This window comes from Coregonus clupeaformis, chromosome 32 (genome assembly GCF_020615455.1).
Source record: "Coregonus clupeaformis isolate EN_2021a chromosome 32, ASM2061545v1, whole genome shotgun sequence".
Taxonomy (NCBI): domain Eukaryota; kingdom Metazoa; phylum Chordata; class Actinopteri; order Salmoniformes; family Salmonidae; genus Coregonus; species Coregonus clupeaformis.
This window is the reverse complement of record NC_059223.1, coordinates 1,663,540-1,688,970: the sequence shown is the minus strand read 5'-3', so window position 1 is coordinate 1,688,970 and position 25,431 is coordinate 1,663,540. Positions and strand designations below refer to the sequence as shown.

General features: G+C 42.9%; 1 long non-coding RNA gene and 1 pseudogene across 1 annotated transcript; both read right to left on the bottom strand.

Annotated features, from left to right (window-relative positions):
• Positions 1 to 601: 601 nt before the first annotated feature.
• LOC123482412 lies at positions 602 to 2,557 on the bottom strand. Its single transcript, XR_006657699.1, has 2 exons — positions 1,398 to 2,557; positions 602 to 1,256 (listed from the first exon to the last, which is right to left on the bottom strand). It is a non-coding gene; the product is annotated as an uncharacterized LOC123482412 (long non-coding RNA).
• A 3,184-nt stretch (positions 2,558 to 5,741) lies between these two features.
• Positions 5,742 to 24,247, bottom strand: LOC123482404 (annotated as a pseudogene).
• Positions 24,248 to 25,431: the final 1,184 nt, after the last annotated feature.

The window sequence follows — 25,431 nt, the reverse complement described above, 5'->3', positions numbered from 1 at the left end:
TAATGGTAATATTTTCATGTAATTTCCCTGTTTCCTCTGTAATGGGTATTTGTGATATGGGCTTTGTGAAATGGCTATTCCCTTCCAGCTCTATTCACTCGCTGGTAATAAACTTACAACATATATTTCTGATTAAATGTCTTGAGTAAATGGACCAGGGCTTTGGATAGTCCACCAAATACTGATGGATCACTTCTGCAGCCTGGTGGTGACAGACAGATCTGCAGGTATGTTTACATGTCACCTGGTGGCAAACAAAGGCATTACAGTATATTGTATTTGTATCTATGGGAACCATTTCCTTTATGGGTAATAACAAGTATGCTGCTGTTTATCCAAACACAGAGCTGTAACAGCTTCCTGATGCAGTGTTATGTAGAGTTGGAGCCTAGGCCTGCTGGAGTGATCAGTAATATGCGGTACAGCTGCAACAAAAACTGCCTACAAAGCCGATTGTATTGGCTGCTGTTTGGTTTAGCCTGCGGCAGGGTTGGAAGCGTTTGAAAGAACGGATTGTAACTGTCACCTTGGAACAGAGGTGTGTGTTAGACAGAGATAGAAATGGAGGTAAGAGCAATAAAGGACATTAAAAACAATAAAGGACATTAGTCAGATTTAATCTGTACATTTACTATCATGTCTCATTGTTGTTACAATGACCACACTGGCACATTAACAGGATATAAACATAGCACTGTGGACACTGAAGGTCCAGTTGAGAGGTGGAGAGAGAGAATGTTCTGGTCCAGCAACAGTAGACAGAGTAAGGAGTGGGTGTGGCTGGTAGGCTACATCACAGAGCGGAGCGGGGGGTGTGGCTGGTAGGCTACATCACAGAGTGGAGCAGGGGGTGTGGCTGGTAGGCTACATCACAGAGCGGAGCGGGGGGTGTGGCTGGTAGGCTACATCACAGAGTGGAGCAGGGGGTGTGGCTGGTAGGCTACATCACAGAGTGGAGCAGGGGGTGTGGCTGGTAGGCTACATCACAGAGTGGAGCAGGGGGTGTGGCTGGTAGGCTACATCACAGAGCGGAGCGGGGGGTGTGGCTGGTAGGCTACATCACAGAGCGGAGCGGGGGGTGTGGCTGGTAGGCTACATCACAGAGCGGAGCGGGGGGTGTGGCTGGTAGGCTACATCACAGAGTGGAGTGGGGGGTGTGGCTGGTCTGGTCCCAGATGACACAGGGGTTGATGGACAGTTGAGCAGCATTGCCTATTCCGGCAGACAGGTATTCCTTCACCCGCAGACAGGCTAATCTGTACACACACACGCACGCACACACGCAGCCACGCACACACAGAGAAAGAGAGAGACACCATCTCACTAGCAATACATCACATTTGGTAATGTCAAATAATAGCACAAAAGTGTAACTGGCAAAATGACAGATATCTTACTTTGAGGAGTTTGGGTTGAGAAGAAAGATGGATGTCAGTCGCAGGTTGATATGCCTTCTGTTTCATCTTTGTCTTTCTCTGTAGTTTCTTTAGCCTCCTCAGCAGTGGCCTCACTGGTCGAGCTGGCCGACGCTGGTCTGGTCTCTGGCTTTTTAGAAGGGTTCACCACTAAAGCATCCCTGCTGGTGTTGCACCCCATGGTTCGGCCCAGTGGGAGACTGATTAAAACAAACGTCCTGTTGAGGTTGTTGGTTGTTGATGAAGTCTGAAAAGCGTCTGAAGTTATTACCAGGCTGACCTTAACCTTAAAACCTCCAGGACTGTTGTGGAAGCAGGTCCCCCTGGTTTCCATGACGACCAGGAGACTTCCTGTAGGGCTGAGCCTGCATGGGCACCTGTGTAACCATAGAAATAGAATCCCTAGTACGGACATTCCGATTCAAGTTAATGGGTCTGAGCGCCTTCCCCATTCTATGGATTCTATTTTCTATACTGGCCTCTTAGGGTTTTAGTTTACAGGCCTTTGCTGATTGGTTCTTAGAGGATTATTGTCATTTGCTTGCCAAGCAACATTGGTTGAGAATGAACTTCCCATAGCGAGTCAGGACATGGTTACTGATAAACAGTATGGGTATTGTTACTCAATCACTAGGCTGTCATGGAAACCAATTTTCCCCACTATGAAAAGTGAATCGCCATTTGTTCTGATGTTTTTGAAAATATGCCATTTTGAAACTAACAAAATAACCATTTTACTATATCAACATGAGACTAATAGACCAAGACTGATATGTCACATGGCGTTTATGACCTTGTTGTCTCTGAGTGCCAAAATATCCAACATGGCGCTATGTTTCTTTTCCACAGTGGCTCTCACTATGTTGTGGTAATGTTGACAGAAGGGATGTAAAAACTGAGTTATGTTTATCCAACATCACATTACAAAGAAGTAATGGATTTCTACCATAGATCAGTACAAATTAAATACTGCTAGAGAAAAGCAACATGTGAAACTGAAAGTGTCACTTGAACAGAATATTATCTAACAACTGGTATTAACAGATACATTACGCTGTATAATAATTTAAGTCCCCTGTAGCTCAGTTGGTAGAGCATGGCGCTTGCAACGCCAGGGTTGTTGGTTCGTTTCCCACGGGGGGCCAGTATGAAAATGTATGCACTCACTAACTGTAAGTCGCTCTGGATAAGAGCGTCTGCTAAATGACGTAAATGTAAGAAGGCTCACCTATATGTCATATAAATATATGTGTGTTTAATTTGTTTTTAAATTAGTTCAACTTTTTTGATTTTGAATACTGCTGTGGCGAGTGATTTAGAAGGAGTCAGGCGCAGGAGGGTAAATCTGAGAATAAAAGGTTAATTCTGAAAACACATCGGTACGCAGCAATGCGTCAAACACTCCAGTGTGGAAATCAGGCATACTGGAAAACAACAAGGCACACGGGTGAAATATCCCGGCGATACAAAATACAAAGAGCTCCACCGAGCTAATCTAACCTCCACAATAAACAATCACACACAAAGACATGGGGGGCAGAGGGAACACTTATACAGGTACTGATGAGGGGATATGAACCAGGTGTGTATAATAAACAAGACAAAACAAATGGAATGATGAGATGAGGAGCAGCAGTGGCTAGAAGGCCGGTGACGACGAACGCCGAAGCCTGCCCGAACAAAAAAGGAGGGGAGGCAGCTTCGGAGGAAGTCGTGACAACTGCACTGTTGGATAGGGCTTGCAAGTTAAGCATGTCACTGTACTTGTGCATTTGACAACTTAAACTTGAAAATTGAAATTAATTACAGTGGGGAGAACAAGTATTTGATACACTGCTGATTTTGCAGGTTTTCCTACTTACAAAGCATGTAGAGGTCTGTCATTTTTATCATAGTTACACTTCAACTGTGAGAGACGGAATCTAAAACAAAAATGCAGAAAATCACATTGTATGATTTTTAAGTAATTCATTTGCATTTTATTGCATGACATAAGTATTTGATACATCAGAAAAGCAGAACTTAATATTTGGTACAGAAACCTTTGTTTGCAATTACCGAGATCATACGTTTCCTGTAGGTCTTGACCAGGTTTGCACACACTGCAGCAGGGATTTTGGCCCACTCCTCCATACAGACCTTCTCCAGATCCTTCAGGTTTCGGGGCTGTCGCTGGGCAATACGGACTTTCAGCTCCCTCCAAATATTTTCTATTGGGTTCAGGTCTGGAGACTGGCTAGGCCACTCCAGGACCTTGAGATGCTTCTTACGGAGCCACTCCTTAGTTGCCCTGGCTGTATGTTTCGGGTCGTTGTCAAGCTGGAAGACCCAGCCACGATCCATCTTCAATGCTCTTACTGAGGGAAGGGGGTTGTTGGCCAATATCTCGCGATACATGGCCCCATCCATCCTCCCCTCAATATGGTGCAGTCGTCCTGTCCCCTTTGCAGAAAAGCATCCCCAAAGAATGATGTTTCCACCTCCATGCTTCACGGTTGGGATGGTGTTCTTGGGGTTGTACTCATCCTTCTTCTTCCTCCAAACACGGCGAGTGGAGTTTAGACCAAAAAGCTCTATTTTTGTCTCATCAGACCACATGACCTTCTCCTATTCCTCCTCTGGATCATCCAGATGGTCATTGGCAAACTTCAGACGGGCCTGGACATGCGCTGGCTTGAGCAGGGGGACCTTGCGTGCACTGCAGGATTTTAATCCATGACAGCGTAGTGTGTTACTAATGGTTTTCTTTGAGACTGTGGTCCCAGCTCTCTTCAGGTCATTGACCAGGTCCTGCCGTGTAGTTCTGGGCTGATCCCTCACCTTCCTCATGATCATTGATGCCCCACGAGGTGAGATCTTGCATGGAGCCCCAGACCGAGGGTGATTGACCGTCATCTTGAACTTCTTCCATTTTCTAATAATTGTGCCAACAGTTGTCACCAAGCTGCTTGCCTATTGTCCTGTAGCCCATCCCAGCCTTGTGCAGGTCAACAATTTTTTCCCTGATGTCCTTACACAGCTCTCTGGTCTTGGCCATTGTGGAGAGGTTGGAGTCTGTTTGATTGAGTGTGTGGACAGGTGTCTTTTAACAGGTAACGAGTTCAAACAGGTGCAGTTAATACAGGTAATGAGTGGAGAACAGGAGGGCTTCTTAAAGAAAAACTAACAGGTCTGTGAGAGTCGGAATTCTTACTGGTTGGTAGGTGATCAAATAATTATGTCATGCAATAAAATGCAAATTAATTACTTACAAATAATACAATGTGATTTTCTGGATTTTTGTTTTAGATTCCGTCTCTCACAGTTGAAGTGTACCTATGATAAAAATTACAGACCTCTACATGCTTTGTAAGTAGGAAAACCTGCAAAATCAGCAGTGTATCAAATACTTGTTCTCCCCACTGTACGTACTGTATGTTCCAGAGAGAGACATCTCGTCTCCTCCCTCTCACCAATCACAAACAGTACACAGTGCTCAGTACCCAACACAAATCATTTTCTGCTTCCTTAGGTAAATAGGACATGGTTCACAGAGGACCAAATTGTTGAAATATATACTGTATATGATGTATGATATTGATATTTGATACAGAGCCCTAGTTACCCTCAGATTATTACATTAGCCTCATAATTATTACAAATCAGGTTTTCTAATCATAAACATTGCTTGCTCAGTGAACTTCGCCGAGTGCTAATGATGCCAATTCTTTCTAACATTTTAGATCCATTGCATCTATTCTCCTTGCAGGTCTACACTCATAGGAAGAATATGGACACTGATGATGGAAGTATGAAGCATGACGGTAAGTCAAAGAAAGTGAGATGTAATCAATGTGTCCCATTGTGTGCCGTTGCCTGGTGCTGTGCCTTGGCCATGGTCACTGCCTGGCCGAGGTCCCTGAGCTTTCTCTGCCAGTCGGATGGGCTATCCTGACAGGGTCTCTTCACAAGCGGCCCACCCTCCTCCTCACCATCCTCCTGCAGCTGGGCTGCACAGCGCTTCCTGGTGCGTGACTGAAATGTCCTCATCATGTCATTGATCTCTCTCAGACGCTGTGGGATACAGTTGAGATACAACGATTAGCAACACACATGACTAGATGTATACTGTGTATTTACGATGACCAAGCCTTTTGCTTTTCAAAGTTATTGAAGTTAAAATATGTGTAATGTTGTTTAGGCTTCAGATAGGAAGTATAGAAGAGGGTCAGTTAGAGAACCGTTAGCAGGGTTAGAGAGGTATGTCCGACCTCTGACCTTTGAGAGGCTTCTGCTGACGTAATATACGACCCCCAGTGTGGGGAGAGGGGGATGTGCTGTGCTTGTGGGGGAGATGTAGAGGGAATGGTGGTTGGAGGGGCGGAGTCTGCGCAAGGATCCAATACGCTGGCAGGGGTATGGCGAAAGGGGAGGGGTTTCAACCTGTGCATGGAAAAATAATCAGAATGTCGTCAAAATCTCTGTTGGACAATGATGATAGCACTGGGCCTAGGAACAATGCACTGTATCTGTACAAGGACTGCTCTGACTTCTATTACAGGATCAGATGACCTGTAAGTACCAATGATTTTATACCCCAGTTTAGACATATCTGAGAACACTGGTAAAGTATTTCCTATGTATTGTGTATGACGACTACTGTCACCATTAGGTAGTATGTGAAAATGTCCCCTCACCCCGGCTATGGTCAGAGAGCCGGAGGAGTATCGCAGGGCAAAGTCTTTCATCTGTTTGACGTAGACGGTGTTGTAGAAATAGATGAGGTGTCCTCTCTCCTCCTTGTCCTGTCTATAGGGAGATCTGGGTCCTGTAGGATGGGTTGGAGGGGTCTGGTAGGTAAGCACGCTACTGCTGGGGTCTGCAACTGGGAAACAGTGCAACATCACCATCAAAAATTAGCTGTTTTAATACTTCATACTTTCATTCATTTATGCGTTCATTCATGCATATTATGATGCGAATATATCGATGGGAATGTTTGTGTTTTTCTATTTATCTTACTGTTTTCTCTGTTGGATCCTCCAGGAGAGTTTTGTGAGGGCTTGGTGTTTATCCCTGAGATCAGAACACTTCTGCATACCTGACAGGAGGACAATACAGACTTCATCAACTACACAATTACAAACAAGCTGGATTTAACTCACTTACACACACAAAATCAAACAAAACATTGATCTCCTTACAGAGTTGCTTGCTTGAGGCTGAGTCTTGTAGCACTGCATGATGAGCTTGAAAGACATGTCCTCTTTGGTTACCTGCATGAGAAACACACACCATACACATGGAAATTAAGCTATTATATTACATTATTATCATCAATACACAGCTGAAGAAGTATAGAAGGCTGAATGCCTTGCTGTCGATCCCCAAAGTCATAAAACCATCTGCATTAAGGAAGTATAGCAAAAAGTCTAGAGGCAAAGCAAATGGTGCTACCTTGGCCATGACATAGATGGCACACATGAGTATTTGGTCCAGGTGTCGGTCTAGCATGAGGTCAGTGCAGTGGACCAAGGAGTGTTCAACGCAGGTCCAGATCTTCAGCCGCAGCGCCTCACAGATGTCCAGTTTAACACAGATGTTCCTCAGACGCACGCTCACCAGGTGGTAGACCTGAGACAGAGGGAAGAAGTATGGCCTTTGTCTTGTGGATATTGGAACTAAATATCTAGGCTCATAGCATTCAGGCCAGCTTAGGTATGTAGAAATCTGTGAGTAAAGCCTACCTTGCGGAGGAACAGTGAGATGGAGCCCTCTCTCTGAGGTCTGTGTGTAACTGGGTTCTGGGGCTGCTGGGTAGAGGTGCTGGAGACCTGCTGTGGAGGAATGGGCTGACCCACAACACTGAGACGCACTGGGATAAATGTGATGCCTCCCGGTCATTGGCAATGCCTGGGTGTGGAAGAGGTTTAATTGAACAAATAGCACTGGTTGTTGTGATATGTAAACAAGGTATATAACATGTTTATTACATGTTGTATTACATCATTTCAGTATTCTATTAGGTTTGTAATTTCTATGGCCATATTGGGTTTCATCTGAGGGAAAATCTTTACCTCGAACCGGTATGGTGACTGACTGACCGTTGTTGGTGGTGACAGTGGCTGACGCCATGGTGACTACAGTCTGTCCAGTAACAATGACAGAGGAGGACTGTGATGGCCTGACTGGTGTGGTAGGCTCAGCGTCCATCTTTGAGCCAGCAGGGGGTGAGCTGTAGCGATCATGGTGTGTAATCGGGGAGTTCAGGTGGATTTCATGGATCCCATTCACAAGGCTTGGGGTCAAGTGTGGAGCGGTGGGAGGGATCTTAGTCATCTTGTCTGTGTCCTCTAGGTATTGGGGGGGCATCACCTGGAACACACATATAACCATCTGTTACCTCAAGGTTGGGATCCTTTTGTTTCCTCTTTTTAATGGAACAACAGCAGTCATGCTGCCATATTAGACCAACTTGTTTCGAGTGCGCCAGCTGTGTCGCTCTATATATTTTGAGATGGTGCACTGTATATTAAACAAGCATTTCGCTACATCCGCAATAACATCTGCTAAACATGTGTATGTGACCAATATGATTGTATTTTATTTGATTAGATATTTTGCTCAGTTCACAAACAGGTGAATTTGAACCTTTGCCCGCTGACCTGATGGCATGCAGGCAGCTGTCCCTGTCCCTTGGCAGCTCTGATGTTGTCCCAGAGTGGTGAGTCTCTCCTCCAGGCCAGACTCTCCAGGATCTGCTCCTCTATACGGGTCAGATGTCTGACCACACCCGGCAGCAAGCCCTCCTCAGCCCGCAGCACCAGCTCTATCACCTGGCACACACCACACACAGTAGAGGGTTAAACAGTACCTAAATAGATCACCAAGCTTACAGTATAAGTGTTTGAACCCAGGTTTGAACAAGGTCTGAACCCAGGACCTCTGTATGCCCCAAGACTGTGTAAGCCTTCTAAGCCCAAGCCTAGGCATTAGCTTGGGGAGCTAACACAATGCTTCAGTTTTCAGGTGAAACCACCTCCTTTACACAAAACCTACAATATTACAGTACAGTATTACACGTATTGCAGGTTTTTGTGTAGGTGTTACCTTGTAGAAGTGGTATGGAGCCAGGCTAAAGATGTCAATGACCAGGGGGAAGCTGCCTGGTAGCTGATGGGAGAAGATGACCATCTCCAGACAACAGGCCACTAGAGAGCGCTGGAACAGATCATGCTCCAGAATGCCCTGACAAAGAAACAAGTCATCAAGGACAACCTCTATACTATACAGTTGAAGTCGGAAGTTTACATACACCTTAGCCAAATACGTTTAAACTCTGTTTTTCACAATTCCTGACATTTAATCCTAGTAAAATTTCCCTGTCTTCAGTCAGTTAGGATCACCACTTTATTTTAAGAATGTGAAATGTCAGAATAATAGTAGAGAGAATGATTTATTTCAGCTTTTATTTCTTTCATCACATTCCCAGTGGGTCAGAAGTTTACATACACTCAATTAGCATTTGGTAGCATTGCCTTTAAATTGTTTAACTTGGGTCAAACGTTTCTGGTAGCCTTCCACAAGCTTCCCACAATAAGTTGGGTGAATTTTGGCCCATTCCTCCTGACAGAGCTGGTGTAACTGAGTCAGATTTGTAGGCCTCCTTGCTCGCACACGCTTTTTCAATTCTGCCCACAAATTTTCTATAGGATTGAGGTCAGGGCTTTGTGATGGCAATTCCAATACCTTGACTTTGTTGTCCTTAAGCCATGTTGCCACAACTTTGGAAGTATGCTTGGGGTCATTGTCCATTTGGAAGACCCATTTGCGACCAATCTTTAACTTCCTGACTAATGTCTTGAGATGTTGCTTCAATATATCCACATAATTTTCTTTCCTCATGATGCCATCTATTTTGTGAAGTGCACCAGTCCCTTCTGCAGCAAAGCACCCCCACAGCATGATGCTGCCACCCCCGTGCTTCATGGTTGGGATGGTGTTCTTCGGCTTGCAAGCCACCACCTTTTTCCTCCAAACATAACGATGGTCATTATGGCCAAACAGTTATATTTTTGTTTCATCAGACCAGAGGACATTTCTCAAAAAAGTATGATCTTTGTCCCCATGTGCAGTTGCAAACCGTAGTCTGGCTTTTTTATGGCGGTTTTGGAGCATTGGCTTCTTCCTTGCTGAGCGGCCTTTCAGGTTATGTCGATATAGGACTCGTTTTACTGTGGATATAGATACTTTTGTACCTGTTTCCTCCAGCATCTTCACAAGGTCCTTTGCTGTTGTTCTGGGATTTATTTGCACTTTTCGCACCAAAGTACGTTCATCTCTAGGAGACAGAACGCATCTCTTTCCTGAGCAGTATGACGGCTGCGTGGTTCCATGGTGTTTATACTTGCGTACTATTGTTTGTACAGATGAACGTGGTACCTTCTGGTGTTGGAAATTGCTCCCAAGGATGAACCAGACTTGTGGAGGTTTACAAATTTTTTTCTGAGGTCTTGGCTGATTTCTTTTGATTTTCCCATGATGTCAAGCAAAGAGGCACTGAGTTTGAAGGTAGGCCTTGAAATACATCCACAGGTACACCTCCAATTGACTCAAATTATGTCAATTAGCCTATCAGAAGCTTCTAAAGCCATGACATCATATTCTGGAATTTTCCAAGCTGTTTAAAGGCACAGTCAACTTAGTGTATGTAAAGTTCTGACCCACTGGAATTGTGATACAGTGAATTATAAGTGAAATAATCTGTCTGTAAACAATTGGAAAAATTACTTGTGTCATGCACAAAGCAGATGTCTTAACCGACTTGCCAAAACTATAGTTTGTTAACAAGAAATTTGTGGAGTGGTTGAAAAACAAGTTTTAATGACTCCAACCTAAGTGTATGTAAACTTCCGACTTCAACTGTACATGCCTGGACATGTCTGTACAACAGTGCCCCCAGAGGCACTAAACAGTGCAGTTCCAGTCGTACACAGCAGAGGGCAGAGAACTCACTGAAAGGTCTTTGGCTCCCAGCCTCTTCCTCTCTTGATTGATAACGGCCTCTAGAACCCTGTAGTACATATCCTCTGTCTGGCTGGAGAACTTCACTCTTCTCTCTACAAACAACAGGAAGTTACTGAAAAGTGCACATTAATGTCAATATATTAACACAGACACACACACACACACACACACCTCTGTCTAGGCTGCGGTTCTCTTCCCATGGTTCCTGGTAGTGCTGGATGAAGGTGTGGAGCATATCTCTCAGTCTAGTGGAGATGACCTCACTAGGGTTTCTGGCACAGGACCTAAATAAAATACACCTTAAAGAACCATATAGCCACTTTTCTACCCCCATAGACTACTGATAGATATTGCCCACCCATAGGTACAGATCTAGGATAATCTTCCCCCAAATCATAACCTTCTCCATAATGGGAAGAATGTGTAACATAGTAAAACAACATGTATTTTCTTACTCTTCTACAAACTCAACACTGACCATAGATCACAGTGTGCTCTATCATAGGCTACAGGCTCAAATGCATTCCCCCTGCGGCACATTACAGTCTACTACAGTTACGTATGAGGCCCACAGCAGACACATGCCCACCATAGCTGACCTGAATGTTCTGGCCAGACTGTCACTGGGTACACGTCTCCGCCCACTCAGCAGGCCCTTCAGCTGGGTTGCCATGACGACCTCCACCCGCTCACAGCACCTCCGCTGGTAGAGTACGGCTCAGTGTCAGTCAGTGGAGTAGCAGTGGACACCTGTACATAAAGCACACACCAGGCAGAGGTTTGAACACCCCTTTGGAGCGGTACGTATAAATAGGATCATCATTATATTTCTTTGCATGAGAAACATGTGAAACAATGGTTTAAATTTACAACACGAACCACACAGTAATGATACTAAGTCATCTCAGAGATAATTGGGCCTAAAAGGCTTGTGTACTGTATTTAGAGCTCAATTGTGTGCGTGTGTGTGGGGAGGGGGCTAGCCTTCAGCTATGAGATGACAACAATGATGAACTGCCAAAATACGGATATTTCCTGTTGAAGAATATTCAGATTTAGTGTGTGAATGAATCTGTTTCTCTGTTTGTCTTGCAGTTCTACAGTTCTGCTGTGGAAGGATTCAAAGAGAGAGAGAGAGAGAGAGAGAGAGAGAGAGGGGGAGAGACCCTATCTTATCCTGGAATAGACAAGTTCTGAGGACATTTTACATTTGGTTAGAAATAAATAAGGAATGTCGTCCTGTGTGCTACCTACATTCTTAGAAAAAAAGGTGCTATCTAGAACCTTAAAGGGTTCTTCGGCTGTCCCCATAGGAGAACCCTTTGAGGAACCATTTTTGGTTCCATGTAGGACCCTTTCCACAGAGGGTTCTATGTGGAACCAAAAAGGGTTCTCCTATGGGGACAGCCGAAGAACAGTTTTGGAACCCTTTTTTCTAAGAGTGTACAGTATATCCCCCCACTTGAATCCCCATACTTTAATAAAGACAGCTTCTCCATCCTAGAGGGGGAGATCAATCATTTCCAGACCCAGGGACATGTACTAGTCTGTGGAGACCTAAACGCCAGAACTGGACAAGAACGTGACACACTCAGAACACAGGGGGAGAAAAACCTACCTGGAGTTGGCAGCATTCCCTCCCCAATATCAATAAATCAATCACATGTATTTATAAAGCCCTTTTTACATCAGCAGATGTCACAAAGTGCTATACAGAAACCCAGCCTAAAACCCCAAAGAGCAAGCAATGCAGATGTAGAAGCATGGTGGCTAGGAAAAACTCCCTAGAAAGGCAGAAACCTAGGAAGAAACCTAGAGAGGAACCAGGCTCTGAGGGCTGTGCTGGGTGGAGATTATAACAAGATGTTATCCAAGATGTTCAAAAGTTCATAGATGACCAGCAGGGTCAAATAATAATCACAGTGGTTGTAGAGGTTGCAACAGGTCAGTACATCAGGAGTAAATGTCATTTGGCTTTTCATAGCCGGGCATTTAGAGGTTGAAATAACAGGTGCGGTAGAGAGAGAGAGTTGAAAACAGCAGGTCTGGGACAAGGTAGCACGTCCGGTGAACAGGTCAGGGTTCCATAGCCGCAGGCAGAAGAGTTGAAACTGGAGCAGCAGCACAACCAGGTGGACTGGGGACAGCAAGGAGTCATCAGGCAAGGTAGTCCTGAGGCATGGTCCTAGGGCTCAGGTCCTCCGGGAGGGGAGGGAGAGAGAGAGAATTAGAGGGAGCATACTTAAATTCACACAGGACACCGGATAAGACAGGAGAATAACACCAGATATAACAGACTGTAATAGCCACAGTAATAGGGTCAGAGGCAGAGAATCCCAATGGAGAGACGGGAACCGGCCAGGCAGAGACAACAAGGGCGGTTTGTCGCTCCAGTACCTTTCTATTCACCTTTTCACCCCTGGGCCAGACTACACTCAATCTTACTGAAGAGATGAGTCTTCAGTAAAGACTTAAAGGTGTCTGACCGAGTCTGCGTCTCTCACATGGATAGGCAGATCAATCCATAAAAATGGAGCTCTATAGGAGAAAGCCCTGCCTCCAGCTGTTTGCTTAGAAATTCTAGGGACAATAAGGAGGCCTTGAAATCAGCCCTAGCCTTAACAGGAAGCCAGTGTAGAGAGGCTAGCACTGGAGTAATATGATCAATTTTTTTTAGTTCTAGTCAAGATTCTAGCAGCCGTGCTTAGCACTAATTGAAGTTTATTTAGTGCTTTATCTGGGTAGCCGGAGAGTAGAGCATTGCAGTAATCTAATCCAGAAGTGACAAAAGCATGGATTAGTTTTTCTGCATCATTTTTGGACAAAACATTTCTGATGTTTGCAATGTTACGAAGATGGAAAAAAGCTGTCCTGAAAGATCAGGGTCCAGAGTAACGCCGAGGTCCTTCACAATTTTTTTTTCAGACGACTGTACAAACATCAAGATTAATTGTCAGATCCAACAGAAGATCTCTTTGTTTCTTGAGACCTAGAACTAGCATCTCTGTTTTGTCCTAGTTTAAAGTAAACCATTTGCCACCATCCACTTCCTTATGTCTGAAACACAGGCTTCCAGGGTAGGCAAGTTTGGGGCTTCACCATGTTTCATCGAAATGTACAGCTGTGTGTCGTCCGCATAACAATGAAAGTTAACATTGTGTTTCCAAATGACATCACCAAGAGGTAAAATATATAGTGAAAACAATAGTGGTCCTAAAACGGAACATTGAGGAACACCAAAACGTACAATTGATTTGTCAGAGGACAAACCATCCACAGAGACAAACTGATATCTTTCCGACAGATAAGATCTAAACCAGGCAAGAACTTGTCCATGTAGACCAATTAAGGTTTTCAATCTCTCCAAAAGAATGTGGTGATCGATGGTGTCAAAAGCAGCACTAAGGTCTAGGAGCACGAGGACAGACGCAGAGCCTTGGTCTGACGCCATTAAAAGGTAATTTACCACCTTCACGAGTGCAGTCTCAGTGCTATGATGGGGTCTAAAACCAGACTGAAACGTTTCGTATACATTAGTTGTCACAATAGCTTTTTCAATTTTTTTTTGAGAGGAATGGGAGATTCGATATAGGCCGATAGTTATTTACATTTTCTGGGTCAAGGTTTGGCTTTTACAAGAGAGGCTTTATTACTGCCACTTTTAGTGAGTTTGGTACACATCCAGTGGATAGGGAGACATTTATTATGTCCAACATAGGAAGGCCAAGCACAGGAAGTAGCTCTTTCAGTAGTTTAGTTGGAATAGGGTCCAGTATGCAGCTTGAAGGTTTAGAGGCCATGACTATTTTCATGAATGTGTCAAGAGATATAGGATTAAAAATCTTGAGTGTCTCCATTGATCCTAGGTCCTGGCAGTTTTGTGCAGACTCACAGATTCAAAGAGGAGTCAGTAATTTGCTTTCTAATGATCATGAGTTCATGAATTCATCACTGCTGAATTGAAAGGTATTTTCTCTTGGGGAATGCTGCTTTTTAGTTAGCTTTGCGACAGTATCAAATATACATTTTGGATTGTTCTTATTCTCCTCAATTGGGTTGGAAAAATAGGATGATCGAGCAGCAGTGAGGGCTCTTCGATATTGCACTGTACTTTCTTTCCAAGCTAGTAGGAAGACTTCCAGTTTGGTGGAGCGCCATTTCCGTTCCAATTTTCTGGAAGCTTGCTTCAGGGCTTGGGTATTTTCTGTATACCAGGGAGCTAGTTTCTTGTGACAAATGTTTTTTGTTTTTAGGGTTGCGACTGCATCTACGGTATTACGCAAGGTTAAATTTAGATCCTCAATTAGGTCGTTAACTGATTTTTGTACTCCGACGTCCTTGAGTAGGCGGAGGGAGTCTGGAAGGGCCTCTAGGAATCTTTGGGTTGTCCGAGAATTTATAGCACAGCTTTTGATGGTCCTTGGTTGGGGTCTGAGCAGATTATTTGTTGCGATTGCAAACGTAATAAGATGGTGGTCCTATAGTCCAGGGTTATGAGGAAAAACATTTAGATCCACAATATTTATTCCAAGGGACAAAACTAGATCCAGGGTATGACTGTGGCAATGAGTAGGTCCGGAGACATGTTGGACAAAACCCACTGAGTCGATGATGGCGCCGAAAGCCTTTTGGAGTGGGTCTGTGGATGTTTCCATGTGAATATTAAAGTCACCAAAATGTAGAATATTATCCGATAGGAATTCAGGGAACTCAGTGAGGAACTCTGTATATGGCCCAGGAGGCCTGTAAACAGCAGCTATAAAAAGTGACTGAGTAGGTGTCATGTGAATTTCTATCTCTAATTCGACCTAAGCTTGAATCATTACCAGAGGTTGTAAAGCTCTGGTTTTAATCATCAATGATTCAAGGTCCACAATCCACAAGTAATTATCGGTAAATTTTATTCAAGGAGAGCTCTGCTCAAAAACACAAATATCCTGTTTTTTATACCCCTTGACAAACAAAGACACTATGCTCCTCCCACCTTTAGGTGGCTTTCTTAAACAGTTCCCGCCTTCCCCCTTGAATGGTTAGTAACGCCCCCTCTGTTAGTGGGTTGACACTACATGATAATTCTAACATTTATACTGTGTTTGGGGTGAAATTCTTTAGTCATTATTCTTAAAATCCAAATTAATCTAACAGTAGGCTGCATAGATTTTATGACTAGAAGCTCAAAAGACAAAAATGCAGTCTTTTTTGGGAGGGTAAATTGACATTTGCTATCGAAAATGTTAGCAACACCTCTGCCTTTGCGGGATGTGCGGGGGATATGGTCACTAGTGTAACCAGGAGGAGAGGCCTCATTTAACACAGTAAATTCATCAGGCTTAAGCCATGTTTCAGTCAGGCCAATCACATCAAGATTATGATCAGTGATTAGTTCATTGACCATAACTGCCTTGGAAGTGAGGGATCTAACATTAAGTAGCCCTATTTTGAGATAATAATGACAGGAATGGAGGAGGTCTTTATTCCAGTGAGATTGCTAAGGTGAACACCGCCATGTTTAGTTTTGCTCAACCTAGATCGAGGCACAGACACGGTCTCAATGGGGATAGCTGAGCTGACTACACTGACTGTGCTAGTGGCAGACTCCACTAAGCTGGCATGCTGGCTAACAGCCTGCTGCCTGGCCTGCACCCTATCTCATTGTGGAGCTAGATATGCCCCACAACTACGACAAAACATGCCCCACAACTACGACTATCGCACGCTGGGGCTCTACATAGTCAATGGTAGGCTTCGAGGGGACTCCTACGGTACGTACAACTACAGCTCATGTCTTGGCAGCAGTACTGTAAACGGCTTTATCACTGACCTCAACCCAGAGTCACAGAGCGTTCACAGTCAGCCCACTGACACCTCTATCAGATCACAGCAAAATCACAGCCTACTTGAACAGAGCAATACTCAATCATGAGGCATCAAAGCCAAACAAACTGCATACTATTAAGAAATGCTATAGATGAAAGGAAAGTAGTGTAGAAACCTACCAGAAAACAATTAGCCAAGAACAGATTCAAGTCCAATTTCCTGGACAAAACGTTTCACTGCAATAGTGAAGTTGTAAACTTGGCAGTAGAAAGCATAAACAGTTATTTGACCTCAGCTTCCCTATCAAATCTAAACATTTCAACCAGACAACCAAAGAAAATTAACAACAACGACAAATGGTTTGATGAAGAATGCAAAAAACCTAAGAAAGAAATTGAGGAACCTATCCAACCAAAAACACAAAGACCCAGAAAACCTGAGCCTACGGTTTCACTATGGTGAAATAATAAAACAGTACAGAAATACACTAAGGAAAAAGAAAGAACAGCAAGTCAGAAACCAGCTCAATGTAACTGAATAATCCATAGAATCTAACCACATCTGGGAAAATTGGAACACACTAAACAAACAACAACATGAAGAGCTATCTATCCAACATGGAGATGCTTGGATAAACCACTTCTCCAATCTTTTCTGGCACTATAACAAACAGCACAAATATATACATTATCAATAAAAAATCTTAGAGTCAGCTATTAAAGACTACCAGAACCCACTGGATTCTCCAATTACACTGAATGAACTACAGTACAAAATACAAACCCCTCAACCTGAAAAGGCTTGTGGTGTTGATGGTATCTTAAATGAAATTATAAAATATACAGACCACAAATTCCAATTGGCTATACTTAATCTCCTTTAACATCTGGCATCTTCCCCAATATTTGTAACCAAGGACTGATCACCCCAATCCACAGAAGTGGAGACAAATTCGACCCCAATAACTACATTTCCTCAGTGAAAACAATGTCCTGAGCAAATGTCAAATTGGCTTTTTACCAAATTGCCGTACGACAGACCACATATTCACCCTGCACACCCATTTTGACAAACAAACAAACAAAACAAAACAAAAGCAAAGTCTTCTCATGCTTTGTTGATTTCAAAAATGATTTTGACTCAATTTGGCATGAGGGTCTGCTATACAGATTGATGGAAAGCGGTGTTGGGGGAAAACATAAAATCCACGTACACAAACAATGTGTACAAGTATGCGGTTAAAATTAGCAAAAAAACTTGAGCCCCACCATCTTCAACATGTATACCAACAAATTGGTGAGGGCTCTAGAACAGTCTGAAGCACCCAGCCTACTAGTCTCTGAAGTCAAATGTTTACTGTTTGCAGATGATCTGGTGCTTCTCCCCAACCAAGCAGCACCTAGATCTTCTGCACATTCTGTCAGACCTGGGCCCTGACAGTTAATCTCAGTAAGACAAAAATATTGCTGTTCCAAAAAAGGTCCAGTTTCCAGCACCACAAATACAAATTCCATCTAGACACTGTTGCCCTAGATCACACAAAACAATATAACTACCTCGGCCTAAACATCAGCACCACATGTAACTTCCACAAAGCCCTCTATGGTTGTGAGGTCTGGGGTCCACTCACAAACCAAGAATTCACAAAATGGGACAAACACCAAATTGAGACTGCATGCCAAATTATGCAAAAAACATCCTCTGTGTACAACATAAAACAGCAAATAATGCATGCAGAGCAGAATTAGGACGATTCCCGCTAATTATCAAAATCCAGAAAATACCACCTAAAAGGAAGCGGTTCTCAAACCTTCCATAACAAAGCCCTCACCTACAGAGAGATAAACCTGGAGAAGAGTCCCCTCAGCCAGCTGGTACTGGGACTGTGTTCACAAACACAAACAGACCCCACAGAGCCCCAGGACAGCAACACAATTAGACACAACCAAATCATGAGAAAACAAAAAGATAATTACTTGACACATTAGAAATAATTTTAAAAAACAGAGCCAACTGGAATGTTATTTGGCCCTAAACAGAGAATACACAGTAGCAGAATACCTGACCACTGTGAAGCTTTGAATACCTGACCACTACAAGCTTTGACTATGTACAGACTCAGTGAGCATGGCCTTGCTATCAAGAGAGGTCACCATCAGCAGACTTGGCTCTCAAGAGAAAATAGGCTATGTGCCCACTACCCACAAAATGAGGTGGAAACCGAGCTGACCATATTAGAGATGCATACAGTGCCTTCAGAAAATATTTATACCCCTCGACTTATTCACCATTTTGTTGTGTTACAGCCTGAATTAAAAATGGATTAAATATATTTTTTTCTCACCCATCTACACACAAAACCCCATAATGACAATGTTTGCTAACTTTACAGAAATATCTAATTCACATAAGTATTCAGACCCCTGAGTCAATACATGTTAGCATCACCTTTGGCAGTGATTACAGCTGTGAGTCTTTCTGGGTAAGTCTCTAAGAGCTTTGCACACCTGGATTGTACAATATTTGCACATTATTATTTAAAACATTCTTCAAGCTCTGTCAAGTTGGTTGATCATTGCTAGACAGCCATCTTAAAGTCTTGCCATAGATTTCCAAACCAATTTAAGTCAAAATTGTAACTAGGTCAACCAGGAACATTTAATGTCGTCTTGGTAAGCAACTCCAGTGGATATTTGGCCTTGTGTTTTAGGTTATTTTCCTCCTGAGAGTTGAATTTGTCTCCCAGTGTCTGGTGGAAAGCAGACTGAAACAGCTTTTCCTTTAGGATTTTGCCTGTGCTTAACTCTATTCCGTTTCTTTACCATGTTCAAAGGGATATTCAATATCTGCTTTTTTTATTTTCACCCATCTACCAATAGGTGCCCTTCTTTGCATTGGAAAACCTCCCTGGTCTTTGTAGTTGAATCTGTGTTTGAAATTCACTGCTTGACTGAGGGACCTTACAGATAATTTTATGTGTGGGTTACAGAGATGAGGTAGTCATTCAAAAATCATGTTAAACATTATTATTGCAGACAGACTGAGTTTATAAGTCCTGAACTTATTTAGGCTTGTCATAACAAAGGGGTTGAATACTTATTGACTCAAGACATTTCAGCTTTTCATATTTTAATTAATTTGTAAACATTTCTAAAAACATAATTCCACTTTGACATTATGGGCTATTGTGTGTAGGCCAGTTACACAAAATCTCAATTTAATCCAAATAAAAATTCAGGCTGTAATGCAACAAAATGTGGAAAAAGTCTAGGGGTGTGAATACTTTCTGAAGGCACTGTATTTCCCTCAGATTACAGACCCACAAAGAATTTGAAAACAAATCAAATCTCCCATATCTATTAGGTGAAATACAACAGTGTGCCACCACAGCAGCAAGATTTGTGAAATATTGCCACAAGAAAAGGGCAACCTGTGGAGCACAAACACCATTGTAAATACAACCTATATTTATCTGCTTATTTATTTCCCCTTTCGTACTTCAACTATTTGCATATTGTTACAACACTGTTCATAGCCAATAATATAACATTTGAAATGTCTATATTCTTTTAAAACTTTTGTGAGCGTAATGTTTACTGTTAATTTCTGATTGTTTATTTCCCTTGTTTATTTCCTTTTTGTTAGTTTATTTCGCTTGCTTAGGCAATGTAAACATAAGTTTCCCATGCCAATAATCGCCTTTGAATTGATTTGAAATTGAGAGAGAGAGGAAAAGCGAGGTGACTCAATGGTAACTCAGTTTCCTCTCCACAGCGATAATCATTTGCACGTGTTCTCCATTTCTCTACCATGCCAAGTTAGTGTCACAGACTGCGAGGCACAGACACTGCCCTGGGGTAGAGGATCTCTCTCTCTATGAGTGTGTGAAAAATAAGAAGTTAAACTGTGGTTTTGAATATAAACCCAATACGTTAGTGAGTGGGGAGGTGGATGCTGATTCCGAACATGTTGTGTACTATATCTGAGGACTAATTCAAGTGATAGTAAGTCAGTGAGATAAGCTGGATGTGGTTATTGGGGAGGTATTTGAGGATGATGCTAGCAATGACTGTGTCCTTATGAGTTGCAGGTGATAATCAGTTTTACTTTGTCCACCCTAAGGAGTACCACTTTGGGTAGAGAGACCAACACAGAGAGAGACAGAGAGGGAGTGAGTGAGAGCAATAGAGAGAGGTAGAGAGAGAGAGAAAGAGCAACAGAGAGAGAGAAACAGAGGGCTACAAGCTAAGATGTAAGGTTATACTAGGTGAAGTTCTCGATATTCTGGTGTGACTCATAACTGTACATCTGTAATTTACAGCCAGAGCCAGGCTGAGGCTGGACAGGCCACTGTTGAACCAAATCAATTCCTGTGTTCTGTCAGAGTCAAACCTGTACACTATGTTCCTGGACACTGTCACACAGTAAACCACTGTCATGGAATCAAATAATACCTTCCATTCATTCACTACAAGCTGTTCCAACCACAGACCCTGGCCAACAGGCCTGGGTTCAAATACTATTTGAAATCTTTCAAACACTTTAGCTGGGCTTGATTGAGCTTGCTTGGCGCAACTGAACCCAGGCCTGTTGGGTTCAAGTGAAAACCCTACTCATATGGCATTACAGGCTTGTGCTAAAAGTATTTGAAATATTTCAGATAGCATTTTAATCCAGGTCTGCTGGCGAACCTATCCCTCTCTCACTCTGCAGTATTGGGACGAAGCCTTGGTTGGCTTGGCTCTACTCCATCCACTCCCAGGAAAACTGATTTAGCTCACCTCCAACTGAGTCAGTTCAACCTTCCTATCTGTTCTGTGGAAGTTGATGGTTATAGTAAGGCTTTATCTCTCTGTCACTGTAACATCCCCCCTGAGAGAGCAAGCCACAGTCGTAAGGGAGTGGTAGCTACTATGCGTTATGTACTAACATTACTATGCATATGCTCTCACCCACGTGGGCTACACACCGGATGTGGGCTAGTGGCCCATTAACTGACAACATGTGCATCACCAGCTACCAACTCCTTCAGAATCCGGTTATATCACCTTACCTACCACCACCATGCGTCTCTCTGTTCCCATGTTGGCTCTCTGTGACTCTGCAATCTCTTTAGAACTGACTGACTGCAGTGTCAGTGACACCTCCAGAATACGTTTACTTTCTACAGTCATTTTGGGGCACACACATCGTCCAAAATACATATAAAACTGAAGTGTTTTGCCTCCATTTCAGAGAAATGGAACAGAACAATGTTGCATTTTATCTTGGTAATCTAACAACTCCCACCAGCCACAAATCATACATTATCATCACCCATAATAACGTTCTCTTCACTCAATTAGACACACATCAACCCAGGACAAATAACATCCTGTGACATGTTATTTCCTGCAGTGTTACTAAAAACAGTTCCTTTTACAGAGACAGAGCGAGTCAAAAGAGCTGCAGTGATGCAACAAGCTACTTACAGAGAGGCTCCTGAGAAGGATCTGATTCTGTTTAGTAGAGGCTTGGAGACCTAGCTATACTGGCAACACACTGCCTCTCTGCTTCTCTCTCTCTGCGGGACTAGCCAGGCTGAACAGCTGTGGGTGTGTGGGTGAGCATCGGAGCAGCACAGAGCAGTGAGCACCACTATATGTCTACAGGCAGGCAGTAGACTGCAGTGCTCTGAGACAGAGAGGAAGCTGAAGCTCAGGGTCAGCCCATTGGCTCACAACAGACAAGCCCCAACTTGTCATCTGCAATGGGTTGCTCTGATAAGAGGCCTGAGGGCTGAGACTCACAGAGCAACAAGCGCCCCCTGGGGTAGAGCATGAACATAACAGGGCATAAAGGAAGCAGACGAATAACAGTACATTAATCAGTAATGCTTTACAACAATATATACTATATCAGCTTTGAAAATGACATTTTAACCAGACTATTAACTGAGGCATTATCATCCTATATTTATATTGCCAGTGAACAATAAGATAAACAACATTGTAATTCTGGATACCTTGAAGTGCCTGTAAATGGGTCAATGTGAAATAATAGATAAAGACAGGCTTCATGGATAGTCAGAATATGTTTAATAAAAATAATTAAACTTCAATTTCCTCTATATAACTTCATAGAAAGTAATCCAATAAATTACAAATGACTTTTTAAGACGCTTGTCCTCTCCACTACATAACGCATTATTCGACTACACAGACCACAACTTGCAAATATTGCAACTGTCCAAAAAACAACCAAACAAAAACAAGAACAGACTTGATGACTTTTAGGATATTATCAAGCTTGAAACAAAAAATACAATGCCAATAATCTATTTTCGTCATTTCAGCAACTACTTTACCCAAAATGAAAATTCAAATTCACTTGTAGTACTGTGTGCTTTATTAGTCTCTGTCTGTTGCATATTGGTCATTTCATTGTGCCAGTGAGGTGAGTCTATGACTGCTTCTAATCAGTCAGTCCAGCACTGTAGATGTATGTGACATAGGGAGACCTATAACAAACTACCAGAAATATCTAATCAAAATACATAATAAAAACAAATAAATTGTTCAATCTTTAGTCAAATACAGCTCTCCCCTCAGTACTAACATTTCAACTTAAACAGAGCTATCGGTCTGCCTATAGCAAATTAAGTAGGCTCCTTGTCACACTAGTAGGAATGAATCCATGTCTGCCTGTTGGGTCTGAAAATAAAGCCTGCTAAAACAATCATATTTGGGTGAATATTGTAACCTGGAAGCAGCAAAGAATGGGCTTCTGCCTAAGGGCACTGGTAGTTCTATGGATAGTGTAGGTACGTAGAAGTTGAACAAAATGACAGTTTAAGTTTTTTCTGTTGAATTCACTAGGCTTGTGAGGCCTAGTGGCGGAACCAGCCCAAACTAAAGTGGCAAACTAAATCTATTTAGGTTGACTTTCAGGAAGAGTAACAACCTGGCTGTCTCTGCGTTTACACACAGAAACCACGGTAAAGGACATCATAGGTGAATGGGGAAAACAAAACACCTTTAAAGTAAATGGAGTGTCTTCATCAGTCTTGGTTTAGACAACAGGGCAGGGCTGTCTGTCTGGTGGGCTTGTATACGTTGATAAATGGGTTCAATATAGGCTCAGTGAACAGCTAAATGAAGGCTGAAAGAGACTAAATGAATGTCTCTACCACAGATGTAACCTGTTGTGACGTTTCATTGTCACCACGTAAAATAAAATGTCCCATTCCTCTTCAAGATCATTTCCAAATGTGTGCCTGCCTAGCAGTCCAATGTGTACCGACAGTTCTCCTAAACGGTGCTGTATCTATCAGGAAATCACTGTTCCACTAAACATAATTACAAAAGGTACTTAGGATATAATGAATTCCAGTGTCAGTGTCTCCCTTGATTACCACGAGGATGAGCACAGATGAGCCATGTCATCCGGTCATTAATAAATACTCCGCCATAGAGCCATTGAAAATAAGGAACATAAAACATCTATCTGTTAAATAAGATCAGATACTGACTGGGAAGTTGAGTGAGAAAGTGAGTGTGTGAAATACAAAGAGGTACAGCGAGCGTAAGGACACTTCTACATCTATTGGTCTGTCTGCAGCTCCAGTCATCAGTGAGACATGGAGAAATTAACTAGCCTGGTGAAACCAGACTGAACCATGTGTTTAGTGCTGAAACAGCATATCAGTTTGGATTCCATGCTAGAAATTAACACTTTAAAAGCCTCCAATTCCCATGAAACAAAGATCATAGCCAGCAAAGCAGCTCAGCTGTAAAGGAAGGTCTGGATATTCAGCCTTGCTCAAACCTATCGAAGTATAAACTATGCTTTTAAACAATCAATTATGAAATTAATTTAGATTACTCAGTAATCTACAATTATATCAGAGACAATACAAACCCTTGTGGTCCGCCAATACACATACGGTGTAGCTACTTACATTTTAGTCATTTAGCAGACGCTCTTATCCAGAGCGACTTACAGTTAGTGAGTGCATACATTTTTCATACTGGCCCCCCGTGGGAAACGAACTCACAACCTTGGCGTTGCAAACACCATGCTCTACCAACTGAGCTACAGGGGTCCATTACTAGTTCATGATAGAAAGGTAATTCAACACAACAGGGACACACAGTGTTCAGAATGGAAGACTACAGACATCACCCACAGTCAGAGCTCATCTGAGATTCTTCAGCTCACTCGATAGCAGAAGGCAGCACTCCACACGAACACACACTGGTGGTGTTATGAATGGAACACAGATACTGATGGGCTGAGTATTAAAGATGGCTCAGGGGGTGTTGATTATACCATGTCGACTAGACCAGCAGTTGCTGTTTATGTGACTTCACTATTGGTTGTAGAACACAATGCTCAAGCCTCCCCAATACACACCACCATACACAATGGACCGATTGATGTTGACCGCATGGGACACAATCAGTACAGGGCCTGAAGGACACACTGACTCAGCCAAAACGGAAAGAAACGCCCACGCAAACAAACACACAGCCAGAACACAGTGAGTGGTAGTCCCTCTTGCAGACGCAAGGCGCTGGAAGAGACTAAGCGAGTGGAAGCTCTCAAGAGTATGCCATGAAGAACACACATTCCAGTGGGGACGAGTGAGCCAGCCTTGCTAACACACACACACAACAGGATGTATTTGCAGTGAACTCAATCCCTTCTATACCCCGCTGAGGTAACGATGCAGTCAAAAACCCCAGGGTGGAATTTTCTTCAAAAGTGTACCATGTCCTGAACACCACTTCCTGAAGCTGAACTACAACAGAGAAGTAGTGTATTTTCTGTCCTGGCGAGAGCAGTATTTGGCACAGCGTGCTGTCAGTTTGCTGTCCTTTCAGTCCTTAGGGGAATAGACCCAACTGGTTATGTGCTAGCGAGTGTAATATGGGAAACTAAAGTGCACCTGTGTCAGAAGAACCATCTATGTGTCATTGTGTGAGTGTGTAGGTTGTGCGAGACAGACAGGGGAGAATACATTCCAAAATGAACACTAGCATACTACTTAGAATGAATGTCCAATACATTGCTTCATTCTAATAACTATGTTAGTGTGGACATTGGAACAGAGACTGAACACCCCTCCCTTGTGTGAGAAACATGGCTGATGAAGGATCTACAGCTTCAGTGACATTCATTAGCTGCCCGAGTTATTGCTGACTTTTCCAAA